Here is a 23,223-nt window from a genome sequence, read left to right as displayed (position 1 = left end):
GAAGTATGTAATGGAGATGTGCAGAGATGCATCTTTTGTACAGTTCTTCAAAACATCCAAGATTATTAAAAGACAGAAATTTTGTAGTTTGTCATGGTGATAAAAAGCTAATTAACAAAACTGTAGATTCTTCCCCAGAGAAATTGTAATACAGATAGATGAACAGTTAGACATGTATGCGAATATATATAGAGAAGTGAGTATTTCTTCATATTCTAAGACTGCTGTTCTTTCTAGATTTAAGTAGGCAGAAGGTTGGATTTTCTAGCTATATTTTAAGGTGGGAAGCAACATAGTAGTATTTTAATTAAATAAGAAAATAAAAAAGTTATAAGAAGCCTTATAAAAAGAAGAAACAGTAAGAAGAATTGAAATGGGGACAGTAGGAAGAAAGGAGGGAGGGGGAGGCAGAAAGGAAGAAGAGAAAGAGAAACCATAAAGGGAGGAAGAGGAAAGGAGGAAGAATGAGAAAGAAAGAAGTGAGGAAAGGGTGGGGACAAAGGAAAGATGGACAATTTCCTCCCCAGCTTATGTTCACTGTTTCTGTTTCCAGGTCTCTGCCATGTAGAGATGAATCCTTTTGTTTTATTGTACACATTCACTGTATTGAACCAGCTGCAGTTGAAAGATGAGATAAACAGGGCAAGGCAAATATACATTACATGAAATTTGCAAGTCATCCTTCACATTTTACCTTCCTTTCTGAGGTATGCTCACTTTTAGTTGATTTTTACATTTTTAGAACATTGACCTGTTATAATGTGGAAAGCTAGGTAATATTTCTCATTTATGCCCAGAATAAAAAATATTTCTATATTCTGCAATGTATATTATTCATGCAAAGGGCCATACCTTTTTAAATATCCCTAAATCTCATAGTTATTACTTTAAGACTGGTTATTGTTGGTGGGAGACAATAATAAATATTTCTAATATTGTAATGCTTCCATGAGCTGCTCTCATTGCTCTTGGAGCTCTTGACATGCCTTGTATATATGTAGCATAAAGAACTGCACTTCTGCCAGGCATGATGATGTATTATAACAATCCAAACATGTAAGAAGCTGAGGTGGAAGGATCTTCAGTTTGCAGCCCTTTAGGACATGTAGCCTGGGTTACCCAGATGACCAAATGTTCTGCCTCACTCCAAGCCCCACATCTCATTTATTTTTGCATATAATCCTGTTAATAGATATTTTTGTTTATACTGATTTTGTTCTCTTTTTATTGACTTATACCTTAACTTTCTATTCATTAACATTGGTACTTTTACTTCAGTGCAGCAGAATTTCCCTCTTATCATTAGTGGAGACTCAGTACCCTCTTACAGAAAGATGGAGAAGATGATAGAAAAGAAGATTCATGGAACAGGGATGTTGCTGTGTGGAATGCAACACAGATGTGCAAATGAGGTTGACCATTGCAATGTAGGTACCTGATCCCAGCCCTGAGACAAGAAATGTGGCCATAAACAGCTCAGAGAGGAGCTCTTGGATGTGCCCAGAAGTCCTGAAGGGCACTGAGTATGGGGAAAGGATGGGTTGGGCTTTACAAAGGAGGACAAAGGAATTGAGTATAGAAGCAGACATGAGACTGAAGCTAACATGGTAGAAATTGGCCAAGAAGAATAAGTTTTATGCATAGTGCAAAGAGTCTATGTGACAGAGGTCACAAAGAGTTCATGTATTTCAGTGAATATTATTTAATGAATGTTGTGCTTGACACACAACAAAGAAAATCGTGTGAAGGCTGTTGTCATTTCTGTCTCAGATGAAATGTTAACTCTTTCATTTTGTCATTTTCTGATTTTACAAAATGATATTAAATATTGCAACCTCTGACCAATATCTAGTTCCACATGGCCAACTTAGGCAGAGTGAGCATTTAGTAAGTTATAATCCTATGTAAAGCTACTACATAGAAAATTTACTGGCCCAGTAAATTCTGACCCTGGCATCAAACACACATTTCTCCCTGGTTTCAGAAGACAGTCATTCAGTTCCCCTTGTCAAAACATTTTGCAGCTATGGTGACAGAGATTTATCTATCCCTCTGCCCCCTAGTCATGTATTCTATACCCACCCTCTATGATTCTGTGGATTGTGTTGAGGCCTGCACCTTTTCACATAATTGTAGCCATTTAGTATTCAGTCTCTGTTTTTCTCATAAGCTAGAATACATTCAATGTTCTCAGACTCCACTTCCCAGAAGTAATTATCAACAGCTGCCACTGAAGAATGTTATTGATAAGCCAAAAAGATATGGTTGAATCAATAATGCTTTGTAGTCTTAGTGTTCTGACATTCCCCTGTTCACCACCACCTATCCAACCTCCCTTCCTTACTCAGAACCAAGCAGCTTAAAGTTTAGCTTATAATACTTTGTCTAGTAAGACAAAATGTAATATCGGTCCTCTTCTCGCCTTTTAAATTTTTGATCATGTTTTGTTTTTCTTATAAAATTGCTGCCCTGATAATTGTTTGGTTTCATTCATTCAGACTCAGTTCTGAACTATGTCCCTGGTCTGACCACTATTAAGGTCATTAAATTAAATAAACTATTCTCTATCTGTGTGTGTGTCTGTCTCTGTCTCTGTTTCTGTCTCTTTCTCTGTTTCTCTCTCTTTGGTTTTTTGACAACCCTTGTCACTGTAGTGATCAAACATATGTAGTGTCTACAGGGGGACCCTTTGACATGGTGGTCAAAGGTACCATATTCCATGAGCAAGTACAGGTAACTGTCCCACACTACCAAACTTACTCTCCAGGCCATGTGGACACCACCACAATCAAGGCCAAAATCCTGACATCAGTAATGACATAGTCAACTAAAATTATATCCGTATGAAACAGAAATCTATTTCTTCATTAAATAGAGCTTTCCAAAGGTATCGGGCATATTCATAGGAATCATCTTGGGATGGCACTGGAGAATTCTGGCTTTCAGATTTTGGCAGGTAGGAACTTGTGGATTGCTTGCTCTATCTGTGGCCTGAAGATGTGGTTTACTTTGGGGTCTACCACTTGAGAAATGATCTTGTTCACTCCTGCTTCCAGCATGCCTGACTGAACTCTGCTCTGCCTCGGCCCATTTCACAACTGGTTCTTGTTTATTGCAGGATTCCATTCCTGTTTGTCCAGATATATTGACATAAAATTGTCCACCTTCTGCCTCAGGTTCTGGTAAATTGTCTTAGTGTCCATGTCAGCCAGGCAGTCCCAGTGGAAGCTGGCAAACAGGCCATGGCTCTTGAGAAGCTCTACTATGAGAGCACTGAGCTGTGGGTCTCCCAGAGGCAGCCACACAGGATCGACTGAGCTGCTCACCCCATGGAGCTCCCAACCATGCTGTTCCTGGCCTGCTGAGGCTGCTTCTACACTGTTCTCCATGGCCACACCTCGTGTTCGCACTAGACCCTGTGCTCTGCTGCTCCTCTGGGAGCCACTAGCATAAATAAGATGCCTGGAGGCAGTGTCAATGTAGGCTGCAGGGTGAGAAGTGGTGGGTTGAGAAGGGATGGAAACCATAATGCTCACCTCTTCATCCTGTATTTTTTAAGGCAGTTACGTATGTCCTTCTTAAAGTCCTCTATCATCATCATGAGATTTTATTTTAAATCAGAGTCTTGTTTTTAGGGTGTATTGGGGGTATCCAAGATTTACTGTGGTGGGAGAACTGTGTTCTTATGATGCCACATAGCCTTGGTTTCTATTGCTTATGTTCTTGCCCTTGTTTCTTGCCATCTGGTTATCTCTGGTGTTGTCTAGACTTGCTGTCTCTGACTGTGGCTTGTCCCTCCTGCAAGCCTGTGTGTCAGTACTCTTGGGAGACAAGTTCTTTCCAGGAGGAACTTGGGTATGGTGAGCTGTGCCACAGCTCTGAGTGCAGATGAAAACAGGATTCTGTCCCAGACTGCTCCTTTGTTCTTGTGTCCTGATGGCTCTAGGCAAGTTTCTCCTGGGCCAGGAATCTGAGCAGAAGTGGCAGTCTTACCTGTGCTGACAAGTGTGTCAACACTCCTGGGAAACCATCACTTACCTGGTGGGATTTGGGTAGAGAGAACTGTGGCACATGGTCAGCTTCAGGTACAGATGAAAACTGGAAGTATCCTGTTGAAGATCAAGATGTTGAGGTTCAGTCTCAAACAACAAATAAACAAATGTAAATTCCACTCCACAGTAAATGATGGATTTGCATACAATGTATGTGAAGCCTGGTGTTTACTTGTAACAATTTATAGGTGGTTTAAAAATATCATGTTTCAGATTGGGCCTGTTAGTGTATGTCTTGCACTTGGAAGGCAGAGGCAGGAGGATTTCTGTGAATTCCAGACTATTCTTGTCTACACAGTAAGCTGCTGCACTGTGGACTGCCTAGAGAGTCTAAACATGAAAAAACAAGAAAAATCAGAGTCCAAAATGAATGCTTCATAAAATCTTGTAATGCAGAACTATCTGAGGAACATCAGCAAGGAAAACATCCCTATGTATTCAGCATAGATGCAATTAAAGAATCTTTTTGGATTCTCCCTCACACACACACCTACCATTTCCACCTCACCCTTCTAGCATCCCTCTTCTCTGGGGCCTCAGACCTCCACAGGACCAAGTCCATTTCGTCCCACTGAGACCAGAGAGGCAGTCCTTTGTTATGTATGTATCAGAAGCCATGGACCAGGCCTCTTTGGGTCTGGCTTAGTTCCTGGTAGCTCTGACTGGTACAGTTAGTTGATTCTATTCTTCCTATTGGTTTGTAATCTCCTTCAGTTCTTTCAGTCTTTCTCCTAAGGGAAGGGAACAACATTTGAAATGTAAATACATAAAATAATTAAAAAATACAGTCAAACAGGTGAAGAAAATGAGTAAAGAAGTTCAAGTCCTGAAAATGTAAGTAGAAGAAATAAAGAAAACACAAACTGAGAAAAAAGTAGACTTTTTTGGAGCTGGGGTACTGTTCAGTGGGATGTGAGCACACAAGCATGCACACACACATGTGTATACATACAAGTCTTCAAATAGTTTTCATCTAAGGTTGGTTGAATTCCTGATGGGGTTCACACACTAATATAGAGGCTCAAGTCAACACTTCCTCTGCTTGTTCCACAAATATGCGGATACCCACACAACTCTCTGAACATGGAGAGGCTCATGAACTGGTGCCTACATAGAACTGGAATTCCCCACTATGTTCTAGTGTCTTTGGTATGGGAAGGTACTCTGCAGGCTATCAAAAGAGAAACATAAACACCAGCCCAGCCACAAACCCTTTGATGTACAAATCTATGCTCCCTGTAAGATGTGCTAGGACAATGGTGGCACAAAGCTTGTGGGAGTAACCATCCAATGTCTGATTTGACTCAAGACTTGTTCTACAAGATTGAACCTATATGTGACACTGCTTGGGTTACCAAGAACAAGAGACTAGATAGTTCAGTGACCTAGGACAAAACCAAACAGTACTGCTCTAACCAAGTGAGACCAACATGGCTGCTAATGATATTCTCTTATAAGCATAGATCAGTGCCTTTTCAGCCATCTTCAGAGTGGCTTCCTTCTTCAGCAGATGGAACAAACATGGAGACCTACAGGGAAAGAGAAAGAGAGAGATCTCTCAGAACATGCTGCTCCAAATGAGATGTCTCCCTCAAAGCCCTATCTAAGTTATATTAGGCACAATAACACACAATGTCTGAGAATGATTATCTGTCTTTTATGTTTGTTGGACAGAAGTAATTATTATTGGGGGCTGGAGTGATGTCTCAGTGGTTAAGGGCATTTACTGCTCTTTCAGAGGTCCTGAGTCCAATCCCCAGCAACCATAGGGCAGCTCATAACCATCTGTAGTGGGATCTGATGCTCTCTTTTGTGATGTCTGAAGAGAGAAATATTGTACTCATATAAAGTAAATAAATACACCTGGTAAGAGGGCACCTATATTGTGAAATTGTATTCATCAGACTGGCCTGTGAACTTGTCTGCAGGCATTTTCTCAATTGCTACTTGATACAAGAGTGCTCAGCCCACTGTAGGCATTGCCAAACCTAAGCACATGCGTCTGGGCTGTAGAAGAAAGGTAAGTGAATGTGAGCCCAGAACAAGTCTGTCAGCAGTGTTTCTTCGTAGTCTCTACCTCACTTTCTGCTAAGTTGCTTTTGGTCAGCATTTTCCCTCAGTAACAGAGAGCAAACTAGAATAGAAACCAAATATGAAATAATCATAACTATTAAGGTCAGTAAACTAGGATCTGCAAGCTGTAGAAAAGGAAAGAAAGATAATTGGACTAAAAAAACCAAACAACTAAACTTCTCAAAGAGACAGTTGAGAAAAAGAAAAGACAAGTCACACCCTGTGAGAAAGCATTGATAAGAAGTATGCCACACTATGTTTTAGAAGCTATGCTTTGTGCTTCCCATAATTTCAGTTAACTCAGTCATTCTGGATTTCTGATGGGGTTGAAAACTTATAGTCTCATAGACAATCCTTGCTATTTACTTTGAGAGAAAAGATTTGAGAGGACGGTTTTCAGCTGACATTCATTCTAAAGCCAAGAAAAAAAGCCAGGTTCAGAACTAAGTCTCTTATTTAGGAAAGATGACAGAGGTTCTGCTTAGTCAACAAGAAGATGGACTGGGTATTAGGTCTATCTTGCACATTACTGATAAAAATTGGTATAGTTATGCTCTAACTGTATTTTGAGAGAAAAGTTTTATTTTATCAGGAAGGGTGATATGTAGGAGGAGCTAAGGTGGAAGGAATATGGAGATGAGGAGAAGGAGAGGAGCAGGTAGGTGATGAGAGAGAAAGAGAGAGGGGGGTCAGATTGGAGGCAGATGTTCACATGTCTCTGCCTGTCAAAGATAGTTGATATATCTAGGTTGGGTATTAGGTTACTCTTCTGATTGATATTGAGCATTACCAAATTTATAAATCCTTTGGTTAACATTTAAAAAATTGTATAAAAGCAAAAAGGAGAAGGGGTTACGGGATAGGGGTTTTCTAGGGAGGGGAAATGGGGAAAGGGGATGGCATCTGAAATGTAAATAAAATATCCAATAAAAATAAATTAAAAAAGATATAAAGAACACACGCACACACACACACACACACACACACACACACACACACACACACACACACAAAGAAGTATGCCACATATTCAAAGAATCCTCATAGTAAGTAGTCAGAAAACAAATGCCTTAACAATAACATGCCAAAATTGAACATATCTCTGGATATGTATTTAGATAATACCAAATATATAGACTAGATCAACAGGGCCATATTTACACAAATGATATGTGTTAAATTGTGCAGTGTATTGGTAAACTACTTTGCCGATGTCTTTTAAAGCTAAGCATAATTTATGACCCTGCAGTTTTCTACTAGCTCTTTAACCATGAAAAATGAAACACTATTTTTATACAAAACCTGTACTTATTTGTGTAAACATTCATTATTACTGAGACAGGGCCTTGCTGTGTATCAGTACCTGGCCCAGGGCTCACTATGTAGACTATCTCTGTCCCCAGTAATGAAGGGATTACAGGCATGTGCCACTATTCTGCACAACATTATTTCTAACAGACCCAAACTTGAAACAGCCACATGTCCTTGAACTAGTGATTAAAAAAGAAAGCTGGGGATTCTCCAACAATCGAATAACACTAACACCAAACAGTCTACTACCAACAGCTAAAATGACATTGGTGACTTTCTTAGTGTGCTGTGCTGGGGAAATGAAGCTGGTCTCAAAGGCTGCACATTAGCTGTGTGCTACAGTTTATGCTTAGACTTTCAGCTACCCTGGACACTAAGGCACTGAGAGGAACATTGTTAATTTTGAGGTCAGCCTGGGCAAGTGGTGAGACTCTTTTCTGAAAACCAACCCACCAATCAACCAACCACCCACCCACCCACCCACCCACCCAACCAACCAACCAACTATCCAACCAACCACCCAGTAAAAATAAAACCCCCAAATATGGCTATACGTGATAGGTTCTATCCACAAAACTTTCTGGAAAAGCAAACTCTAGGATCATGAAAGGCTCTGGAGCTGGCATGAAGATGGTTATGGATTATATCTTGAACACAGTTGTAAATACACAGCTGTATATTTCTCCAAACATATAGAATTACATATTTTACAAGGTGGCTTATTTAGGGCTGGAGGTACATACCTTTAACCCAAACTCTTGGGAATCATAGGAATGAGAATGCAAATTTGAGGCCACACTTGCTTACACATTAGTATCCTAACTGATCTTTCCCTTAAACCTTCAAAAAGAAGAGACAAAAAGAATTGTGATTGAATATTAAATTGAGCTCTGGAGGCAAATTCATTGAACATAATATATTAAGTTACAAATTTATTTGGGAGGATTTCCAGTTTCCCGGTTTACTGGTGGTCTTCTAATCATGAATTATTAAGACAATTTGTATCTTGGGGTATTGCATGAGGGTTGCTCAGTGGAGAGTTGGAAATATTCTAAGTAATAATGTTATGGGGTTCCTGACCCCTGGGAAAAGAATACAGAGTCAATGCAGTTTTATGTAAAAGTTTTATTGATTACTGTTAGCAAGATAAGAATCTTTGAGCCAAAATTGATATTTCTGTGTGAAGGAGGATGAGGAAAGGACTTTTAAAACTGAAAAACCACAAGACAACTTTGAGTATCTGCACAATCAAGTCAGGAGTTGTTATGTTCTGCCAATCTAAGGCAACTTCAAAATAGCCCTTGATAGTATGGAGGTTAAAGAAGCCACAATGCAGTTAGTTGTATCTTAACAAGTATATGGTCATGGCTGTGCATTTCTGGGTGAGGGTCACTAAGTCAGGGTTACAGGATCTTATCTTCCAGGCACTGGGGTCAGAGAAAATCAGCTAGTGGTTACCAAGATGGATACCTAACATAAAACGGAGTTTCTATAGCCATCATCGTAATTTCAGGGAGAACATGAAGGCATTTGTGGTGGTTTGCATGAGAACACCCCATCATATATTTGAGTGTCTTGTTCTGCATTTGGTTGGCTGTTAGGAAGGACTAGGAGGTATTGGAGGAAGTGTGGCCTTGTTGGAAGAGACATGTGTATATGACACAATTAGGGTGGGCTTTGAAGTTTCACTGCCAGGCCCCGTGTCTTTCTCTTGGCCTGCTATCTATGGATCAGGATGTAAGTCTTTAGCATCTGTTTCAGCAACAGAGTTAATAAGCTAGCCAAGCTGTTGTGTGGTCTGGAGAGCAGACTGGCCAACCAATGGCAGCAAACAGTGATCTCTTAGTAGCCAGTCTTAGCAAGTCAAGTGCATACTGTAGGCTTGTGTGTTCTTTAACACTTTGATGTTGTTTTAGAGCTGAATGGACTCATCTGTGTGCCACTTATATGCTAATGTCCTTATTGGCACCCAGAAGCCTAAGGATGTGTAGGGTGTCAGTAGCCTTCTCTGGCCAGCATGTCTTCCTAGTTGTAGGAGCGTGGGGGTCATTAATGAAACCATAATTCAGGAACTGGAATAGACTCTTGATTGTACAGCTTTTGTATTGTGTGTGACATTAGGACAACTCCCTAACTTCCACAAGCCTCAATTTCCTGCCAAGGAATTTGTTTTGGTTGCAAAGCTTAAAGGGGTACCTCCAAATTCATAATACAGATGAATTATATTTAATATAACACTAAAAGATCAATGTTAAGCAACAGCACGTTATATAGTGAATAAGGAAATGTTGGTAAGGAGTTTTATGATGTAAAATATTGTCTTTGAAAGGTTAGGCCAATTCTCTGTATGTTCCTGTCATGTTCCTGCCATTAGATGTAGGTAGTGTACAGGCTGAGAGAAGCATCAGAAACTTACAATAAAAAGTCCATGACCACTGCATGCTGCAACATGCAGAGTGGCTTTTGTCAGCAGGTGGACTGCACATAGGGCTGAGTCGGAATGGTAGTGGTGGAGTCAAAGGATGGGGAGAGCTCTTAGAATCATGCTTGAGGACCTGAGCAAATGTCTTCCATTTGACAGTTGCTGTGTGAACCTCTTCCCCCCTCTCTCTTTCTTTCTCTCTCTGTCCTTCCTTCCTTCTTTTCTTTCTTCCTTTCTTTTCCTTATAAAAAACAACATTTAATTGGGGCTAGCTTACAAGTTCAGACAGTCAGTCCATTACCATCAAGTGGTAACTTGTCAGCCTTTAGGTAGGCTTGATGCAGGCAGATCTCAGAGTTTTACATCTTCATCTGAAGGCTTCTAGTGGAAGATTGACTTCCAGGCAGCAGGATGATGGCCTATTCCCATAAGTGACTCACCTAATCCAAAAAGGCCACACCTCCTAATAGTGACACTCTCTGAACCAAACATATTTCATTCTACTCCCTGGCCCACATAGGCCTGTTCAAACACATGAGTCTATGGGTCCCATATGTAGCCATATCATAATTAAAACGGACATTTAGTCCAACTTCCAATGTTTCCATTGTGTATAGCATTCTCAACAATGTCAAAAGTTCAAAGTTCAAAGTCTTTTCTGAGATCCATCCAATCACTTAACTAAAATCCCCAAAGCAAGGCAGGAAACCAGCTGGGAAAACTCCAACCTCTGCATCTCCATGTCTGATGTCAAAGTGGTCTTTTTCATCTTTGTTGACTGCAACAAACTTCTTTTTCCAGGTTGGTTCCACCCCCCATTAGCAGCTTTCCTCAGTAGATATCCTATGGCTCTGTCATCTCAAAAATCTTTGAGTCCACAAGGCAGCTTCAATGTTACAGCTTAGCTACTCAATGAACTATTTAAATTAGATGATGGATAACTATGTTCTCATCAAGTCTTTCACTGTTCTAGGGAAGAGGGGTTACTAATTCTACAGGAGTACCTTGATAAATGGTAGATCAGAGGTGAATGAGTACATTAGCAATTCAGAGCTCTTCTTGATCTTGCAGAGCACCCCAGTTTGGTTTCCAGCACCCACATCAACTAGCTCGAAGTCTCCTGTATGTTCAGTTCCCTGGGATCTGGTGCTGTCTTCTGACTGCTATGAGCACTCACACTTGTACTCTTCTGTTGCACTCGCCTCTCGAGTCCCCTTCGCCCGCAAATAAGGACACGAGAGACAGTATTCAGGTAGTTACTGCAAACGAGGCTTTACTCTGTATCAGCAAATGTGGAAAACGCTGAAGGACGTGGAAGGGCTGAAGACAGGAAGGGGCATAGCTTAAATACACCCTAGAGTGACGTATTCACTTCTGATTGTCTGTTCGCTCACCACCCAATATTACGCCTCGGGATTGGCCAGTGACTTTGGCAGGCTTTCTGCCTTTGCAGCTGAGCAGTTAATTGTTTACTAGTGGGAAGAAAGGAGGCCAGCGCCATCTTGGAATGGCGAACGTATAACCACTGACCACGGCTTCCTACACTCTTCTCCCTAGGTACACAATTTAAAATGAAAATAAATGATTCAAGAGTAAAAAATAGTATCCCAGGTTGGCACAGTTGCTCACCCTGTTCCAGGAAGCATGTTCACAGAAGACTTATGACCTGAGTTTGAATTCCAGTCTGAACATAGTCCAAAGAACGAACTAACTTCTGTAGGTTGTGCTTTGATAGTTACATACAAACAGACAAACACAGACAGAAACACACACACACACACACACACACACACACACACACACACACACACACACCAATAAATGTCTTCGATTAACACTATTTTTTAGTGACATAGTTTGTATTTATTCTCTTTTTCTATTTTCAGAATAAAAAATGAGAGACAATAAATCCTCAATGACTGGAAAGTTAAAGGAGGATGCTGAGGGGGAGAAAATAGGCAGAAATGTGGTCAGGGAGTTAGGGGAGAAAGGAAAGTCACCCAAAGATTAATATGTGTTAATAAAAATTTAGATGATAAATAATAATTAAAACAATCATATATTTTGTTGGGAAATAAATTATAAAGCATGAGGGATGGGACACACATACATATCTGTTTATAGAATTTGTTTCATTATTTGAGATATTTTGCCAAACATGCTTAGAGCTGTGTGTTGAGATGCCATAGAGTAAGAGAGAACTGAGAGACTGAGCCTCAGAGCTGCAACCCCAGGAGGTTTTTGTTCAGGCCTGGAGCACTGTGGGAGGAAGCTTACTACTTTGCTGACAGTAATAGGTTGCATCATCATCAGCCTCCACAGGATTGATAGTGAGGGTGAAGTCTGTCCCATACCCACTGCCACTGAACCTGGGAGGAACACCAGATTCTAGGTTGGATGCATCATAGATGAGGAGTTTGGGTGGCTGTCCTGGTTTCTGTTGGTACCAGTGCATACCACTATAGACACTTTCGCTGGCTCTGCAGGAGATAGTGACCCTCTGCCCTAGAGACACAGCCGAAGATGCTGGAGACTGGGTCAGCACAACGTCACCAATGGAGCCTGGAACGACAAACACACAGACTATTGTTATATATGTACAAAAACCTTCCCAGCAGAGGACCTTTTCCTTTAAAAATTTCAAGAATACTGTGGACATCACTATGAGAAACCAGGGAATCAAAGGGAATGGGGAAACTTAAAACCAATTACAAATGCCCCAATTATAGTGATCAAGAGCCCAGAGGCATGGAAAGTCATGATGGCCACAGGGTTGCTCCCAACACTTCTCTGCATCCTCACCAGGAACCCAGAGCAGCAGCACCCATAGGAACAGTGTGTCTGTCTCCATCTCTGAGAGCTGGAAGAGAGGATGCTTCTTAGGCTCCTGACAGCTGCCCTTAAAGGAGCCTGGGCTGTTATATAATGAGTCCATATGCAAATCTGCTCAGCAGAGTGTGTACTGCTGTTAAAGGGGAACCTGCTCCTGTTTCACCCACATTGAGTTGGTGTCAGCAGAAAATTTACTAGACCATCACATGTGTCTTAAAGGACCCTTCTAAATATATGTTTTTTGGAGTCAGAATTTTTCTATTCTTGGTTGTCCTGAAGCTCATTCTGTAGACCAGATCCTCCTGTCTCTGCCTTCTGAGTGCTAGGATTAAAGGTGCACACTACCACCACCCTGCTTTTCCTTACAGTCTACTCTATTAAGTATTTGCCCTCTAGTCTTTTGAGTTGTGAGCTGGGGGAGTGCAATGTGGATGCACTATGTAAAGAATGTTAGTTATTTCAAGAACAACTTGATCCCTCAAAATTGTACACACCCAATGAGAGCAGTATCTGAGAGGGAATAGAGAAAAATGATTCAGTGAAGAAAAGTAGGTTAATTCTTGTCATACTACCTTATGGTTTAGATCCGTGTTTTAGATGTGTGTGTGTGTGTGTGTGTGTGTGATGTGTCTTTGTATGTTTGTCTATTTGTTCATGTTTGAAGGCAACCTCTCTTGCCATGGTATGAGTGTAGAGATCAGCAGACAAGTTTTGGTGTAGATCTGAAACAAGGTCTGTTGTTGTTCATCACTACTTATGAAATACTTCCTTGGCCAGATTTTTTGTGGGGATTCTGTTTCCTTCTGAATCTCATCTTGCCATAGCATCACTCCAAATACAGTCTATGCTGCTGCTATGTCTGGCTTTATATGGCCACCTGGGAGTGAGCCAGGTCCTCACACCTATGTGACAAGCACTTTGCTCACAGAGCCACCCTGTCAGTTCATTACCTTTAAGTAAAGCCAGTGAGAGGAAGTTGTTTTTATTGAACAGAAATAATTCTGCAGGGTATGATTGAGTTCCAAAATGAAGAAAAGAAGCATGTAATGGAGATGTGCAGAGATGCATCTTTTGTACAGTTCTTCAAAACATCCAAGATTATTAAAAGACAGAAATTTTGTATTTTGTCATGGTGACAAAAAACTAATTAACAAAACTGTAGATTCTTCCCCAGAGAAAGTGTAAGATAGATAGATGAATAGTTATACACGTATGCGAATATAGACAGAGAAGTGAGTATTTCTTCATATTTTAAGACTGCTGTTCTTTCTTGATTTAACTAGGTAGAAGGTTGGATTTCCTAGCTATATTTTAAGGTGGGAAGCGACATAGTAGTATTTTAATTAAATAAGAAAATAAAAAATTTATAAGAAGCCTTATAAAAAGAAGGAACAATAAGAAGAACTGAAATGGGGACAGTAGGAAGAAAGGAGGGAGGGGGAGGCAGAAAAGAAGTAGAGAAAGGAAACCAGAAAGGGAGGAAGAGGAAAGGAGAAAGAATGAGAAAGAAAGAAAGAAAGAAAGAAGTGAGGAAAGAGTGAGGACAAAGGAAAGATGGACAATTCCCTCCTCAGCTTATGCTCACTGTTTCTGTTTCCAGGTCTCTGCCATGTAGAGATGGATCCTTTTGTTTTATTGTACACATTCATTGTACTGAACCAGTTACAGTTCAAAGACGAGATAAACAGGGCAAGCCAAATATACATCACATGAAATTTGCAAGTCATCCTTCACATTTTACCTTCCTTTCTGAGGTATGCTCACTTTTAGTTGATTTTTGTATTCAAAATTAGAACATTGTCTTGTTATAATGTGGAATATTATGTGATATTTGTCATTTATGCCCAGAATAAAAATATTTCTATATTCTGCAATGTATACTATTCATGCAAAGGGCCATACATTTTAAAATATCCCTGAATCTCATAGTTACTACATTAATACTGGTTATTATTGGTGGGAGACAAATATTTCTGATATTATTTTACTGCTTTTATGAACTGCTCTTATTGCTCTTGGAGCTCTTGACTTGTCTTGTATCTAGTGTCAAGAGCTGCACTTCTGCCAGGCATGATGATGTATTCTAGTAATCCAAAGATGTGAGTAGCTGAGGTGGAAGGATCTTGAGTTTTCAGCCTTTTAGGACACAGGGCTTGTGTTATACAAATGACCAAATCTTCTGCCTCACTCCAAGCTCCCCATCTCATCTATTTTTGTATATAGTCCTGTTAATATATATGTTTATTCATATCTACTTTATCCTCTTTTTTAATTGACTTATAACTTTCTATTCATTAACATTGGCACTTTTGCTTTAGTGCATCAGAATGGCCCCCTCATCATGAGTGGAGACTCAGTACACTCTGACAGAAAGATGGATAAGTTGATAAAATGGAAGTTTTATGGGACAGGGATGTTGCTGTGTGGAATGCAACACAGATGTGCAAACAAGGTTGACCATCGCAATGTAGGTACCTGATCCCAGCCCTGAGACAAGAAATTTGGCCATAAACTGCTCAGAGAGGAGCTCTTTAATTTGCCCAGAAATCCTGAAGTGCACTGAGTATGGGGAAAGTATGGGTTGGGCTTTACAAAGGAGGACAAAGGAATTGAGTGTAGAAGCAGACATGAGACTGAAGCTAACATCGTAGAAATTGGCTAAGCATAATAAGTTTTATGCATAGTGCAAAGAGAGTCTATGTGACAGAGGTCACAAAGAGTTCATGTATTTTAGTGAATATTATTTAATGAATGTTGTACTTGACACACAACAAAGAAAATCATGTGAAGGCTTGTGGGGAAGAAATCTCGTGGGTGGGGGGAGGGAATCCGGTGGCAGAGTCTCAGGGCAGTCTGACATCAGGGTCCCGGTCGGGCTTCCCGTGCCGCCAGTGGAGGATCCCACATGCACGCAGCTGTCGGTGGGCGGGCCAGCGGCAGCATCGGCAAGGTTCCAGGGTTCCAAAAGCTGGGAATCAGGCGGAGAGACCATGGACACGTGGAGTCCAATTTTCCAAAGCTTTTATTGTTCATGGCATGGTGAATGGACGCAAGTGGTATATGCTTTCCTGCCAAAAGCCAGGGGAGACCAATCTTATAGGGAAGGGAGAAAGGGGAGGGAATAACTTAATTAGCTATGCCCCTGGCCTTTTGATAATTCATTAATATTTAAATCTCTGGAGGTGGAGACTTGTTAGTCACACCCTCTACCTGTCCTACGTGACTGAAGGTAACAGGTTAAATGGAGTTACCTTGCCCAAGGCCCAACAAAGGCTGTTGTCATTTCTGTCTCAGATGAAATGTTAACTCTTTCATTTTGTCATTTTCTGAATTTACAAAATCATATTAAGAATTGTAAGCACTGAGCAATATCTAGTTGCATATTCCCAACTTAGGCTGAATGAGCATTTAGTAACTTATAATTCTATGTAAAGCTTCTACATAGAAAATTTGCTGGCCCAGTAAATGCCGACCCTGGAATCAAACACAGATTTCTCCCTGGTTTCAAAAGCCAGTCATTCAGTTCCCCTTGTCAAAAAATTTTGCAGCAATGGTGACAGAGATTTATCTGTCACTCTGCCCCCTAGTCCTGTACTCTATACCCACCCTCTATGATTCTGTGGATTGTGTTGAAGCCTGCTCCTTTTCACATAACTAGCCGTTTTGTATTCAGTCTCTGTTTTGCTCATAAGATGGAATACATTCAGTGTTCTCAGACTCCACTTCCCAGAAGTAACTATTAACAGCTGCCACTGAAGTATGTTATTGACAAGCCAAGAAATTATGGTTGAATCAATAATGCTCTGATGTCTTAGTGTTCTGAAATTCTTCTGTTCATCACTTATCCAACCTTGATTTTTTCTCAGAACCAACCAGCTTAAAGGTTAGCCTATAATACATTGTCTAATAAGCCAAAATGTAATATTCCTCCTCTTCTTGCCTTTTAAGCTTATGAACATGTTTTTTCCTATAAAAAGTCTGCTGTGATTATTGTTTGCTTTTATTGATTCAGACTCAGTTCTGAACTATGTCCCTGCTTTGACCACTATTAAGGTCATTTAATTCAATAAACTATTCTCTCTCTCTCTCTCTCTCTCTCTCTCTCTCTCTCTCTCTCTCTTTCTGTTTCTCTGGCTTTTTGACAACCCGTGTCACTGTAGTGCTTAAACATATGTAGTGTCTACTGGGCTACCCTTCGACAAGCTGGTCAAAGGTAATACAGTCCATGTGCAAGTAGGGGTAACTGTCCCACACCACCAAACTTGCTCTGCATCCAATGTGGATACCACCACAGTCAAGGCCAAAATCCTGACATTAGTAATGACATAGTTGACTAAAGTTATATTCATATGAAACAGGAACTCATTTCTTCATTAAATAGGTAGAGCTTTCCGAAGGTATTTGCATATTCTAGGAAGCATCTTGGGATGGCACTGGAGGATCCTGGCTTTCAGGTTCTGGAGGGGGAGCTGGGAGAGCTTCTTTTTTTGGGCGGCCAGGAACTTGTGGATTGTTTGCTCTACCTGTGGCCTGAAGATGTGGTTTAGTTTGGGCTCTACCACTTGAGAAATGATCCTGTCCACCCCTGCTTCCAACATGCCTGACTGAGCCACGCTCTGCCTCAGCCCATTTCACAACTGCTTCTTGTTTACTGCAGGATTCCATTCCTGTTTGTCCAGATGTGTTGACACAAAATTATCCATCTTCTGCCTCATATTCTGGTAAGCTGGCTTATTGTTCAAGTCGGTCAGGCAGTCCCAGCTAAAGCTGTCAAAAGGCCAAGGCTCTTGAGCTGCTCTACTATGAGAGCACTGAGCTGTGGATCTCCTGGAGGCAGCCAAGCAGGATTAACAGGGCAGCCTGCCCCACTGGAGCCCCCACCCCCCTGCTGGTCCTGGCCTCCTGCAGCTGCTCCTGCACCTTCCTCCATGGCCACACCCCGTGCCCTCACTGGGCCTGCACTCTGCTGCTCCTCTGGGAGCCACTGACTGAAGATAGAGCTAGAGGCTTCAGAGGTGGGAATTGGTGGGTTGGGATGCAGTGGGAACCATGACCCTCCCTGCTCCCTCCTGTATTTCTTTAAGGGAGTTATTTATGTCTGTCTTAAAGTCCTATATCATCATCATGAGATTTGATCTTAAATCAGTCATGCTTTTAGGGTTTATTGGGGTATCCAGGGTTTACTGTGGTGGGAGAACTGGGTTCTGATGATGCCATGTAGTGTTGGTTTCTGTTGCTTATGTTCTTGCCCTTGCTTTTCGCCATCTGTTTATCTCTGGTGTTGTCTGGACTTGCTGTCTCTGACTGGCTTGTTCCTCCTGCAAGCCTGTGTGTCAGTACTCCTGGGAGACCAGTTCTTTCCGAGAGGAATTCGGGTATGGAGAGCTGTGGCACAGGGTAAGCTCTAAGTGCAGATAAAAACAGGATTCTGCCCCAGGTTGCTCCTTGGTTCTTGTATCCTGATGGCTCTGGGCAGGTTTCTCTTGGGCCAGAAATTAGAGGCGAAGTGGTGGTTTAACCTGTGTTGACAAGTGTGTCAACACTCCTGGGAAACCATGTCTTAGCTGGTGGGATTTGGGTGGGAGAGCTGTGGCACATGGTCAGCTTCAGGCGCAGATGGAAACCGAATGTATCCTGTTGAGGATCAAGATGTTGAAGTCCAGTCTCAAACAACAAATAAACAAATGTAAATTCCATTCCAATATAAGATGCTGGATTTGTATACAACCTGTGTGAAGCCTGACGTTTACTTGTAACAATTTATAGCTGGTTTAAAAATACCATGTTTCAGATTGGGCCTGTTAGTATACTATAGGACCCTAGCACTTGGAAGGCAGAGGCAGGAGGACCTCAGTGAATTCAAGACTAGTCTTGTCTACACAGTAAGCTCCTGCACTGTGGACTGCATGGGGAGTCTAAAGATAAAAAAAAGAAGAAAAATCAAAGTCCAGAACAAATGCCCCATAAAAACTTGTAATGCAGAGCTGTCTGAGGAACCTCAGCAAGGAAAACGTCCATATGTATTCAGCGTAGACGCAATGAAAGAATCTTTTTGGATTCTCCCTTACCCACCCACCCACCATTTCCACCTAACTCTTCTAGCATCCCTCTTCTCTGGGGCATCAGACCTCCACAGGACCAAGTTCATTTTGTCCCACTGAGGCCAGAGAGGCAGTCCATTGTTACATATGTATCATTGGCCACAGACCAGCCCAAGTATGCTCTTTGGTTGGTGGCTTAGTTCCTGGTAGCTCTGACTGGTACAGTTAGTTGATTCTATTCTTCCTATTGGCTTTTAATCTCCTTCAGCTCTTTCAGTCTTTCCCCTAAGGGAAGGGGATAAACATTTGAAATGTAAATACATAAAATAATTAACAAAAATACAGTCAAACAGGTGAAGAGGATGAATAAAGAAGTTCAAGTCCTGAAAATGTAAGTAGAAGAAATAAAGAACTGAGAAAAAAAGTAGACATTTTTTGGAGCTGGGGTACTGTTCAGTGGGACGTGAGCACACAAACATGCACACACATGTGTACACATACAAATCTTCAAATAGTGTTCATCTAAGGTTGGTTGAATTTCTGATGGGGTTCACACACTAATATTGAGGCCCAAGACAATGATCCCTCTGCTTGTTCCACAAATATGTGGATACCCACACAACTCTCTGAACATGAAGAAATTAATCTGGTGCCTACATATAATTGGAATTTCCCACTATGTTCTAGTGTCTTTGGTATGGGAATGTACTCTGCAGGCTATTTAAAGAGAAGCATAAACACCAGAACAGTCACAAACACTTTTTTGTTTTTTTTCTTTTTTTAATTGGATATTTTATTTACCCTTCAGATGCCATCCCCTTTCCCCCACTTAGAAAACCCCTATCCCATGCCCCCTTTTTCTTTCTGCATTTAAACACTTTTTAAAAATGTTAATCAAAGTCTTTATAAGTTTAGTAATGCACAATCAGAGGTGTAACCCACTACCTAACCTAGATATATCAACTATCTTTGACTGGTGGAGATACATGAACATCTGCCTCCCTGTCTCCCCCCTCTATCTCTCTCTTTTTCTCTCTCATCACCTAGCTTCTCCTCTCCTTCTTTTTCTCCTCTACTTACTCCTTCTCTTTCTCTCAGTACTCCTCCCATCTTAGCTCCTCCTACATATCACCCTTTTTCTTAAAATAAAACTTTTCTCTCAAAATACAATTAGAGCATAATTATGTCTATTTGTACCAGTGACATACAAGATAGTCCTAATACCCAGTTCATCATTTTGTTGACTAACCAGAACCTCTGTCATCTCTCCTAACTAAAACACTTAGTTCTGAACCTGGCTTTTTCCTTGGCTTTAGAATGAGTGTCAGCTGAAAGCCATCCACTCAAATCTTTTCTCAAAGTAAATAGCCAGGATTGGCTATGAGACTATAAGTTTTCAACCCCACCAGAAATCCAGGATGACTGAGTTAACTGAAATTATGGGAAGCACAAAGCATAGCTTCTAAATCTTAGCCAATTTATAGAGACCTCTGAACACCTGGATACTCCCTCTACTACAAAACGTTGGAGCATCTGATCTTCAGCCTTCTGGCCCAGGATCATCTGATAGACCTTAGTGCTGCAGAATTATTAAGGGCTGATTACTCTGTCTAGGCAGATATATTCAGTCGACTGTTCTGCAAGTCTCTCCTTTTCTGGACAGTAATTTGTCTGTAGATGGAAAGAGGCAATTCTTGTCTAGTGGCTGTCTCACCACAACTGGAGTAACTCCAAAGATGCTCAATTTCTTCTTAGAATTCAACACAAGAAGCTGTCAGGAGCAGACCGGTCTCTAATAAAAATGAACATTAATACAGAAATGTTTGTCACATCAATTATGTGGACTTTTGACGTTTTGAAAACCAACTATCCATGTAAGGTAATCTGGATTGTTGTCTTAACTCTACTCAGTTTTTTTCTAAATAAAACATAGAAAACTCCCTAACAATAAACTCCAAGCTATGAATTTGCTATAGTTTCTTAACTCACAGGCTAACCATCTCAAATCTGTTAAAAAAGTTAAAGAAGGACGAGGTCTAAGCCTTGTATTCCTAAATGTATTATACTGGTACAATGCCCATGAGAGTATCAATATGCATCTCACTTTTATATCAATAAGAAGCTCGTACTAATGAAAACATTAAAATTTGTTATCAAAGTAAATTGGTGCTATCAAGAAATTATATCTTCATCTTGATAATAATTTTAGAGATTTCTACCAATAGGTTATGGCTATGCAATAAATCCTAGCTAATCCTCTTTATTACCACAAAACCACTACTTTTCCCTAGAAACACAGCCCAACATTTACCACCTCAGTCTCCAAGCCCAGGGAATAGGGGCGCTGACTCATCATTAACTTCTATAAGCTGATTATGGGCGTTGAGATATTAGAAGAGGACTGGGGGGAAGAGTAAATTGACAAGCCTCTGATGCTGTGTCTTCACTGCATCCAGATGGAATTCCAGGACCTCAGAGATTTGAGCAGGTCTGCCCTGCTTGCTTGATGAGTAGATACACCAAGGCTCATTATTCTGTAATATACAACTCTCAAAACAAATTTTAGTATCAAGATAATTTTTTTAAAGAGGCCTGACATTTTATTAAAGATGTTGTTTCTAACAGATGTTCTTTTTCCCCCTCCTTTATTGGATATAATATTTACATTTCAAATTGTATCCCCTTAACCCATTCCCCCCACCACCCAGGAACCCCTTATCCCATCCCCCTCCTCCTGTTTTTATGAGGGTGTGTACCCACCTACCCCCTCCCCACCCTCACATTTCCCCCCCTCAGTGTTCAGCCTTCATGGGACCAAAGATCTCCTCTCCCACCTATGCCCCATAAGGCCATCCTCCCCTACATATACAGCTGGAGTCATGTGTCCCTCCATATGTGCTCCTAGGCTGGTGGTTTAGACCCTGGAGAGCTCTGGCTGGTTGGTATTGTTGCTCTCCTCATGGGGCCACCAACCCTTTAAGCTTCTTTGATTTACTCTCTAACTTCTCCATTGGGAACCTTTGATCAGATTAATGGTTAGCTATGAGTATCTGCCTCTGGGTATGTCAGACTCTGGGGGACCTCTAAGGAGACAGCCTTCTCAGGCTGCTGTCAGCATTCCCTTCATGTCATTCATATCAGCGTCTACTTTTGGTGACTTCTCATGGGATGAATACCCAGGTGGAATGGTGTATGGTCTCCATACAACCTCTCCTTCAGATTCTGTCCCACACTTTGTTTCCATATTTGCTCCCTTGAGTGTTTAGTAACTCCTTCTAAGAAAGACCTAGGCATCCACACTTGTTCTTTCTTCTTCATGAGCTTCATGTGGTCTGTTAGCTGAATCTTTGTTGTTTCAAACTTTTGGGCTAATCTCCGCTTATCAGTGAGTAAATACCATGTGTGTTCTTTTGTGATTGGGTTACCTCACTGAGGATGATATTTTCTAGTTCCATCCATTTACCTAAGAATTTCTCGAATTCATTATTTTTAATAGCTGAATAATATTCCATTGTGTAAATATACCACATTTTTTGTATCCATTCCTCTGTTGAAGGGCATCTGGGTTCTTTCCAGCTTCTGGTTATTATAAATAAGGCTGCTATGAACATAGTGGAGCATATGTCTTTGTTATATGTTGAGGCATTTTCTGGGTATATGCCCAGGAGTGGTATAGCTGGGTCCTCAGGTAGTGCTATGTCCAATTTTCTGAGGAACCACCAGACTGACTTCCAGAGTGGTTGTACCAGCTTGCAACCCAACCAACAATGAAGGAGTGTTCCTCTTTCTCTGCATCCTCGCCAGCATCTACTATCACCTGAATTTTTGATCTCAGCCATTCTGACAGGTGTGAGGTGGTATCTCAGTGTCGTTTTGATTTGCATTTCCCTGATGACTAAGGATGTTGAGCATTTCTTAAGTGCTTCTTGGCCATTCGTGTTTCCTCAGTTGTTTAGCTCTGTACCCCATTTTTAATGGGGTTATTTTGTTGTTTGGCCTCTAATTTCTTGAGTTCTTTGTATATATTCAATATTAGCCCTCTATCGGATCTAGGATTGGTAAAGATCTTTTCCCAATCTGTTGGTTGCCGTTTTGTCTTGTTGACAGTGTCCTTTGCCTTATAGAAGCTTTGCAATTTTATGAGGTCCCATTTGTAGATTCTTGATCTTAGAGCATAAGCCATTGGTGTTCTGTTCAGGAACTTTTCCCCTGTGCCTTGGTGTTCAAGGGTTTTCCCCAACTTCTCTTGTATTAGTTTCAGTGTATCTGGCTTTATGTGAAGTTCCTTTATCCACTTGGATTTCAGCTTTGTACAAGGGGATAAGAATGGATTAGTTTGCATTCTTCTGCATGCTGACCTCCAGTTGAGCCATCACCACTTCTTGAAAATGCTGACCTTTTTCCACTGGATGGTTTTAGCTCCCTTGTCAAAGATCAAGTGACAATAGGTGTGAGGGTTCATTTCTGAATATTCTATTCTATTCCATTGATC

At 41.0% G+C, this 23,223-nt stretch overlaps 2 pseudogenes and 1 gene segment (V, D, J or C); all 3 read right to left on the bottom strand.

The window, feature by feature from the left end:
- LOC117715468 (immunoglobulin kappa constant-like) overlaps positions 1 to 23,223 on the bottom strand; it is a 473,681-nt gene that overhangs the window by 57,871 nt on the left and 392,587 nt on the right.
- On the bottom strand, positions 2,943 to 3,527 carry LOC143443602 (biorientation of chromosomes in cell division protein 1 pseudogene; annotated as a pseudogene).
- LOC117715469 (biorientation of chromosomes in cell division protein 1 pseudogene) lies at positions 17,101 to 17,632 on the bottom strand (annotated as a pseudogene).

This window comes from Arvicanthis niloticus, chromosome 9 (genome assembly GCF_011762505.2).
Source record: "Arvicanthis niloticus isolate mArvNil1 chromosome 9, mArvNil1.pat.X, whole genome shotgun sequence".
NCBI classification, from domain to species: domain Eukaryota; kingdom Metazoa; phylum Chordata; class Mammalia; order Rodentia; family Muridae; genus Arvicanthis; species Arvicanthis niloticus.
The sequence above is the reverse complement of the archived record's forward strand: the minus strand, read 5'-3'. Positions and strand labels throughout refer to the sequence as shown.